General features: G+C 40.1%; 1 pseudogene; it reads left to right on the forward strand.

Moving 5' to 3' along the window:
- Positions 1-334: 334 nt before the first annotated feature.
- Positions 335-737, forward strand: LOC122751524 (annotated as a pseudogene).
- Positions 738-9,163: the final 8,426 nt, after the last annotated feature.

Genomic DNA, 9,163 nt, shown 5'->3' on the forward strand with positions numbered 1-9,163 from the left:
CTCTATGCTGATTCTTAAATCTCCTTATCCAGCCCTAACCTCTCTTCTGACTTCCAGTCTCACATCTCCAACTGCCTATTAGATATCTCAAACTAGGTAGGTGTCTTATAAAAAGCTTAAACTCAACATGTCAACGACTAAACTCATTGTTTTTCTCCTCAAAGCCTCTCCCCTTCCAAAATTCCCTCTTGCTGTCAAGGACACCACCATCCTACAGGTCCCCCAGGTTCAAACCCTAAATGTCATCCTCTATTCCCCACCCTTTCTCATTCACCCTTGAAATCCAATCAGTTGACAAGACCTATTGATTTATCCTTTGTAACATCTCTTGAAAATGCCACCCTTCAATGGCAGCAGCGCCAAAATCGCAGCCTCGGTGGCATCAGGGGCCATGGGCAGTGAAGCTCATCTTCAGCCGGGACCTGAACGAGGCCAAGCAGTGGGTGTGGGAGCTATACCAGGCCTGGTACCACAAGGTGCCCACCACCATGCACCTTTTTCAACTGAACATCCCTGTGAGGCAGGACTGGGACAAAGTCCGAGAGATATTCATGAAGAATGCCCACATCACGGACCCTTGCATGGTCGATCTTTTGGTCATTAAAGGGAAGATAGAGCTGGAGGAGACGAGTAAAGTTTGGAAGCAGCACACACATGTCATGCGATTCTTCCATGAAACAGAAGCCCCGAGACCCAAGGATTTCCTCTCCAAGTTCTATGCTGGCCATGACCCATGACATGACTCTGCAAAGGGATGTGTATTTCATTCTAATACTGCAAATAAACTCTATGGTGGAAAAAAAAAAAAAGAAAATGCCACCCTTCCCTTCTCTGATACTGTCACAAGCCTCGTATGGGCCCTTATCTCCTCACATCTCAGGAGGCAGCTGGACTGGCAAAGTGGATAGAATGCTGATCCTGGAGTCAAGAAGACCTGAGTTCAAATCTAGCCTCAGACACTTTTTTAGCTTGTGTAACTCTGAGCAAGTCATTTAACTTCTGTTTGCCTCAGTTTCCTCATCTGTAAAATGGGGAATCACAATAGCACCTACCTCCCAGGGTTGTTTTTAGGATCAAGTGAGATAGTAATTATAAAACACTTAGCACATGGTAATCGTTTTATAAATGTTAGTTGTTTGTTGTTTTTGTTGTTGTTGTTATTATTGTCACCGTCATCATCATCACCATTATCTGGACTATTGTTGGTTAGTCTTCCTCTCACACTCCATGTGCCTTTCATCTCTGTGACTTTACATTTCACCTCTACTCTGTATTGTCCAAATAATTCCCTCCGGGTCCATGTGAACTGGAAAGTCCATCCAGGAGGTGGGGCTTCTCCTCCAGCTAGTGGATGGAGAGAGGGTAACGGTGAATAAATGAGCTGGCCTGGAATCAAGAAAGTCTTCCTGGCCCCATTTGTGGTTTTCTTGGCAAAGATATTGGAGTGGTTTACCATTTCCTTCTCTAGCTCATTTTTACAGATAAGGAAACTGAGGCAACCAGGGTTAAGTGACTTGCCCAGGGTCACACAGCTAGTAAGTGTTTGAGGTCACATTTGAACTCAGGTCTTCTTGACTCTAGCCCCGGCATTCTATCTATTGCTCCACCTAGCTGCCCGTGTTAACCCATGAAGCACTTTTATTCCTAGGACCATAGCTCTAGAACCAAATGCAGTACTGAGCTAGGAAATGCTTCTAGATCTTCCATCAGAAGGCTCAGTGCCAAGGGAAAGGACTGAGTTGTTGTTAGAGGCACCCCACTGTGTTCCCAGTCCCAGCCTCCCCCACAAAGGCATCAATCATCCCTGCTTGGCAGAGGGGTGGGCCAGATGGAGGGCCATTTTTACCCCGGTCTCGACAGAACGTACTCAAAATAAAAATAACGTGTCCCAGAGACTCCTCTTCTCTTCCCAGTCTTGTTTATTCCTGGCCAAAAAGGGAGGGCTCCCCGCAGATTGCAATAATTAATACTGACACCAGCATGCCAAGAATGAGGACATGATTCTCCCCTTTTCTCAGCCTTTGATGCACCCCCACCCCCACAATTCCCACAGAGCTCCTGAGCTGCTCTGGGCCTCCTCTGGGCTCCTTCTGCCTGGCCTATTTAAATCCCGTCCATCCTTCAGAACGAAGATCCTTTTCCAAGAAGCCTTCATTGGCCACTCCAGCCCACAGTCAGCCAAGAATTACCGGAATTCCTGAGCAATGCTTTTATTGAGTAATCAACAATACAAAGAAGAGTGGGTTACAGCAGATAGAGTGCTAGATTTGGAGTCTGAAGATCTGGGTTCAAGTTGAAGCTCTGTCACTTATCATACAACCTTAAGCCCATCTCAGTTTTCTTATCCTTAAAATGGGGATAACAACAATCACATTTGTGAAAAAGAGCTCTTTGTAAACCTTAAAATAATATCCATCTATCTATCTATCTATCTATCTATCTATCTATCTATCTATCTATCTACCATCCATATATCTATCTACCACCCATCTATCTATCTATCTATCTATCTATCTATCTATCTATCTATCTATCTATCTATCTATCTACCACCCATCTATCCATCCATCTACCATCTATCTATCTATCTATCTATCTATCTATCTATCTATTATCTATCTACCACCCATCTATCCATCCATCTACCATCTATCTATCTATCCATCTATTATCTATCTACCATCCATATATCTATCTACCACCCATCTATCTATCCATCTACCATCTATCTATCTATCTATCTATCTATTATCTACCACCCATCTATCCATCCATCTACCATCTATCTATCTATCATCTATCTATCTATCTATCTATCTATCTATCTATCTATCTATCTATCTATCTACCTACCTACCAATAGATATCTATCTGAAATTATATAGAGAGAATTTTTAAACAATTATTATTTATTTATGTCTCCCTCTCTTCTAAATCATTTACAATATGGCTTCTAGACTCCCTGGTTAACTGAAGCCATTGGAATGTATGTTCCTGAGAGCAGGTGCTGTTTTTGCAGTCCTTATTAAGGTTCTCAATATATCTTAAGAACTAAGAAATGTTTATGGACTTATTGACTTCAAACTCTCAAAAATAAAAATTTTAAAAATGATATATATATATATATATATTCCTATATGTATATATACACATATATATGTATACAAGTATATTATTTATGCATGGGTGTATGTTGCCTATATGTATGTGCACACTGTGTAAATGTATACATGTATACATACATACATACATACATATACCCAGATATGAACTCATTACTCTCATGTGTTAGTCTCATCTTCCTAACTATGCTGAGCTCCTTGAGACAAGGGATCCTCTATTATATTTCTCCATATAACAATAATAGTGAGCATTTCTATAGCACTATGAGGTTCACTAGGAACTTTATTTGTGTTATATCATCTGATCTTCACAACAACCCTAGGAGGTAGGTGCCATTATTATTCCCATTTAACAGATGAGAAAGCTGAGGAGGAACAGATTTGAACTCAGACCTTCCTGACCCCAGGTCCAGTGGCACTCCACCTGACTTAGTTGCCTGTTTCTCCCACAGTAGCTAATACAGTGTCTTACCCATAGTAATCGCTCAATAAATGTTTGTCAGCGGAATAAATGATTTATCCAGAACATCAAAAAAGTGAGAGGTGGGTGACAGTGGCAGAGCAGGATATCATGACAAGTCACTTCAGTGACCCTTCAACAAGGGGAAACAATGAGAAAGGGAGAAGTGAGGGAGCTGATCTGGGGAGGGGAACCTCTGCTTCTTCCTCCCTGGCTCTCCCCACCCTGTGCAAGAATTATAATCTGAACAATGTGATACCCCATGTTCCAATGCCACAGCATAGAGGAACAAAAAGATTCTTCTTAGAGGCATCACAGGGCACAGGGTAGGCTGGGAGAATTTTAAAATGAGAACTTCTTTCCCACCTATCATGATTTAGCTGCCAACAAAGTTATAACCAGTACGGGGGGAATGGGATTCTGCTCTAGGGCACTGACATAGATGGGGTGCGCTTTCTTCTCCTATCAACCAGCCACCATCTCCAAGCATCGATTTGTGGTTGATCTTCTGCCAGGCTTTGTGTGGCTCAACCATCGCTAAACCATGACCTCTCAATGCAATGATAATCCTGGTCAGGTCGTCGTCTGTGCTGTTGGCCTGTGTGGCATCCCACAACAATCTGCAACAGTTTTTGCCCCTTTTGAAAGAATGCATACAATGACCCCCATGGGAATCCCCAGGTTTTCACACAGTCGTGATCTGACATAAGTAACCACATCACACAGTGCTCTCCAGTTGGAATTCCAGTGAGTGTCTTCTTCTTAAAACCAGGCACGGTTTAGCTGTGTGCCTTCTGGGTAAACTTTCCTAACTAATCCAGCTATTTCTCACACGAAAGTAAAAACCATCAAAGGGCTTTTCCGTCTCTGATCTGCAGATCTAAAGTATTTACCCCTCAGCAAGATAGTCAGGTTAATAATCAAAGATATTCTGAGTCCCCAAATGCTTAAATATTTATGCCACTCACTATTTAACAGTTTACTTTGTGTGACTTCTAGAAGCTGGGGTGTTTCTAGCTGCAGGGCATGAGTGTCTTTACTTAGATATGAGAAATCTAACAATATAAGAATCACTCACATACAATTTCAGAGTTTGAAGGGTAACTTAGAGACCATGTAGTCTAACCTTTTTATTTTACAGATGAGGAAAGTGGATCTCAGAGAAGTTAAATAAGGTGTCCAAGGTCGCAGAGGTAGGAATTATACAAGGTTTCTCTGCCTCCAATTCCAGTATTCTTTCCAGAATCATAACTATGCTGGTGCAACTAGGGCTTTGTCCCAAGTTGCCAACCTGGGCGCATGCTTCGTCCTCCCTTCTAATGCTTCCTATGTTGACTTGGAGTCTTAAACCTTGAGACATAATTGATGAAGCCTGATTTAGCTGACAAGTCAAGAAGCATTTATTGGTGGGCAGCTAGGTGGCGCAGTGGATAAAGCACAGGCCCTGGATTCAGGAGGTCCTGAGTTCAAATATGGCCTCAGACACTTGACACTTACTAGCTGTGTGACCTTGGGCAAGTCACTTAACCCTCATTGCCCTGCCAAAAAAAAAAAAAGCATTTATTAGGCACCTATTATCCCCTAGGCTAGGTGCAGCTAGGTGGCAAAGTAGATAGAGAACTGGGCCTGGAGTCAGGAAGACTCATCTTCCTGAGTTCAAATCTGGCCTCAGACACTTACTAGCCGTGTGACCTTAGGCAAAATCAATTAACCTCCGTTTGCCTTAATCCATTAGAGAAAGAAATGGCAAACCACTCCAGTATCTTTACCAAGAAAACCCCATGGACAGTATGGTCTGCTGGGTCATGAAGAGGTGAACACGACTGAACAACAGTAAAATCCACCAGACCAGGTGCAGCTAGATGGCACAGTAGAGTACCAAGCCAATTGTAAAGACTGAGTTCGATTCTGCCTTCAGACACTTATTAGCTGTGTGACCTTGGGCAAGACACTTCACTTGTTTGCCTCAGTGCCCCCTCTGTAAAATGAGCTGGAGAAGGAAGTGTCAAACCACTCCAGTATCTTTGCCAAGAAAACCCCAAATGGGGTCACCACAAGTCAGACATGTCTGAAAAATGACTGAAGAACAACATTCTGCCAAGCACTGTACTAAGTACCAGGGATACAAAGAAAGGGGAAAAAACACTCCTCGCTCTCTAGCAGATCACAGTCTAGTGGAGGAGACAACATGCAAGCCACAATGTACAAATAAGATAATATAAAGGATAAATGGAGGCATGAATATTATTAAGGAGAACTGGGAAGTTTTTGCAGAGGTTCCCATAGTCTTTGTCCTCTCCCAGGGAACAACTTTATTCTCCTTCCTGTACACTCTCGTTCAGCTGTTAAGGGCTAAAATTCTAGCTAAACTGTCTAAAATATCTAATGAGTGGTCGCCAATAAATTATAAGCTTTAGCAAGAGTTAGACTTTTAAGCATTTATTAAGGAGAATAAGAATTTGGTAAAGAGAGAGAAAAAGGCCTAAATTCCTAGCTATTAAAGGGAGAGCACATTTCTAGCTCCGCTCTCCACCAGAGTCCAAAGGAAAGAGCCAGAGTCAGCGCCAGTCTCTTCCTTCCTCCTCCCACTAGCCCGCGTCACTTCCTGACTCCTGGTCTTGCCCTCAAAGACCTTCGCTTCATGGGCAGAACTCTTCTACAGTAAGTATCCAGCAGGTGGCGTTATTCCAATCGTTACAGTCCCCCCTGTTGTTCCTCAAGAAACAAAATGTTTCCTTGACGGAACAGTAAAAACAATATAATAACTATTGCTAACTAATAATATGTGAACAACAATATAGAAAAGGAAGAGAGGAAAGTTTTGTCCAGAGGGGCGATTTTTTTTGTCCTCATGAACCGACGCTTTGACATTAGTCTTGCAAAGGGAGGGCCTCTGCAGAGAATACATGTTACAGATGGTGTATATTATAACAGAAAGAGAAAAAAAAAACAAAAACAACAAATCAAAACTGTTCATTTAAAGTCTCTGAAAGTCTTTTCTCAGATGTCCTCTAGGTGTAGTTGTGGAATGGAAGTCTTTTTAGGGGTTGATGTGTGGATGCTGGTAATCAGCCAGGAAAATTTCCTACAAAATTGAGCTTAACACAACTTTAAAATAGCTTTGTCAATAATCAAATCAAACAATGAAAGTTCTCAAAAACATGTCTAAGGGAATACAGAATCTTAGTTGTTAACACGTGAAACATACAATAAAACAAAAATTGAACCATTCTTTAAAATTATATTATTATTATAGTCCCCCCTCATGGAGAGTAATTGAGAAGACAATTGCTGCGATATTAATTTTTAAAAATAATTTTTATCTTTGTTTCATCACTTTTTTGCATCATCTGCCTAATTATCCTCATGCCATTATGAGAAATTAGAAAATCTAATATAATTGGTAACAGGTGTCAAGGCCAAATTCAACACTGTATTTATCATGACACCTGAGATAATTATGGGGGTTACCATAAAAGAACAGAGAAATGATGGGATATGAGCATTCCCACACTTGAGCAATATGTACTGCCCATGCAGTATACTAGGCTTAAAATAGGTGGATGGAATATATGTCCATGCCACCAAACATATTGGAAGAAACTGAGTCAGACTTAATCAGATGCATGGGATTGAGATGGTCCATGGCATCAGGCATATAGGAGGGAGCATAGAAGCCAGGTGTAGAAGTGAGATGGGTGGGATCAATACTTCCAGCCATCTGTACAATATTGTGGGGAAAAATAAAATAAAATATTAAACCAAGAGAATCCAACCTCAACATTTGTCAAAAGCCGTTCCCTTGGCCATACCTTGACTTCATGCATGTCTCCCCTCATGTGACAGTTCAGTGTCTGCTCTTGCATGTATTCCTCTTGTGATTGGATGGCATCTTGGCCAACTGGCATCTGATAACTCAGAATAAAGGCAATTAATGTCTTAAATGATAAGTTCCCATAATCCAAGTCTCATATGGATTTAAAAATTGAGGATAATAAATGATTGCAAAAAATGTGAATACATCTTGACTCAGAATATAATATATAATTATGCAACAATTTCAAATAATACCTTTTTTTTACATAGTATACAATTACTTTTGTGAAAAATCAGAACATATTTAAATACAAGTTAAAGCACAACAGAATCTCAAAGAAAACTTTTTTTTTTAAAAGAAAACTTTTACAAATGTTCCCCTCTTTTTTTTTTTTTTTGGAATATGCTTATCAAAAATAATACTTCTAGAATCAATTTACACTTGCCATGGCAAACAATTTGCCAGGGAAATGCTTTAAAGAGTTTGATCAAATAATCAGTTGAGAAAAAATAACAAAAACAAACAACTCAGAATATGGGAGCACAATACTCCTAGAATTAACATTGTATAATAAAATCAAAACCATCTTGCAATGTTTCAAAATTAGATAGACAAATGAATAGAAGAAAATACACATGGAACAATAAAATACAGTGAAATTCAAACTAAGGAAATCTAAATGAATATGAACTTAATATCAATAAGAGTATTATAAAATATAAACTTGATCACATGACTATAAAAAGCTTTTACAAATATTCTCCTTGTTTTAAAAACTAAGTATAAAACACAATCTCAAAAGCATGAAAATCTCTATGAAAATAAACCCATACCATTAATTTCAAAATGTAGGTGTAATAGCATAGAAATCCTATGTAACCTCTGAACTGACATTAATACTCTGAGTGAATTCAGAACACTTTTGATTCCGATATCTAAAATCCCCAACACTCATATCAATACCTTGCTGCTTACTTCTACATTTCTCTAAAATATATACCCTTCCATGGCAAAAGAAGCAGAGTCTTGAACTATGTTGATGGTTGTCATTCTTATTCAGCTTAAGTTTTTCTTCTTTAACCCCTCTATATTGTCTGTCAGTCTTTTCACCATACAAATGCTTTATAAGATTACTAATTAAAGACAAAAGCAGGTTAGCAAAATTATGAACAAAACGAGCATATCTGGAATTTAAAGAGTTTTCTAAGATTGTCTCAAAAGCACAGCCAGGCCGGGGAAGGGCTGAGCCTGAAGCTGCAAATGCAGGTAGAAAAAGTTGAGCATGCGCATCAGATCTCTGGACTTCCCAGGCAGGGGAAGCTATGGGCTTGGCCATGGGAGGAGTAGAGGGTGGGGTCTGGAGAGGAGGGGAAGGACCAGGGCAATTTGAATCAGACTTGATTTTGAACTCAGGCCTGGATTCCTCTTCCCCCACTTGGCCTCCAGGCACTAGGGAATTAAAAGCTTCTAGAGGGTGGGTCATTGCCTCCAGGCATGCAAAATTAAAGCAACAATTAGTGTTAGAACTGGGAAAAGCTGCAGGAATCTCTTCAGGTTTCTCTGAAAAAGCATGGTTGGGAGAGGGGGAGATATTTCCTGGTGTGAGTAAGTTGCTGGCTCTTCTAACAAAAATAAAAAGAAAAATAGAAAATCCACAAAAACAAAGCATTAACATGATCTTATCTCCCACTTGTCTAGTTAAACAGACTAAAATCAAAAATAGGGTAATTAGGGAGTTTAAAAGGTCCATTCGAAAAAATTTAA

This window comes from Dromiciops gliroides, chromosome 1, assembly GCF_019393635.1.
Source record: "Dromiciops gliroides isolate mDroGli1 chromosome 1, mDroGli1.pri, whole genome shotgun sequence".
NCBI lineage: Eukaryota > Metazoa > Chordata > Mammalia > Microbiotheria > Microbiotheriidae > Dromiciops > Dromiciops gliroides.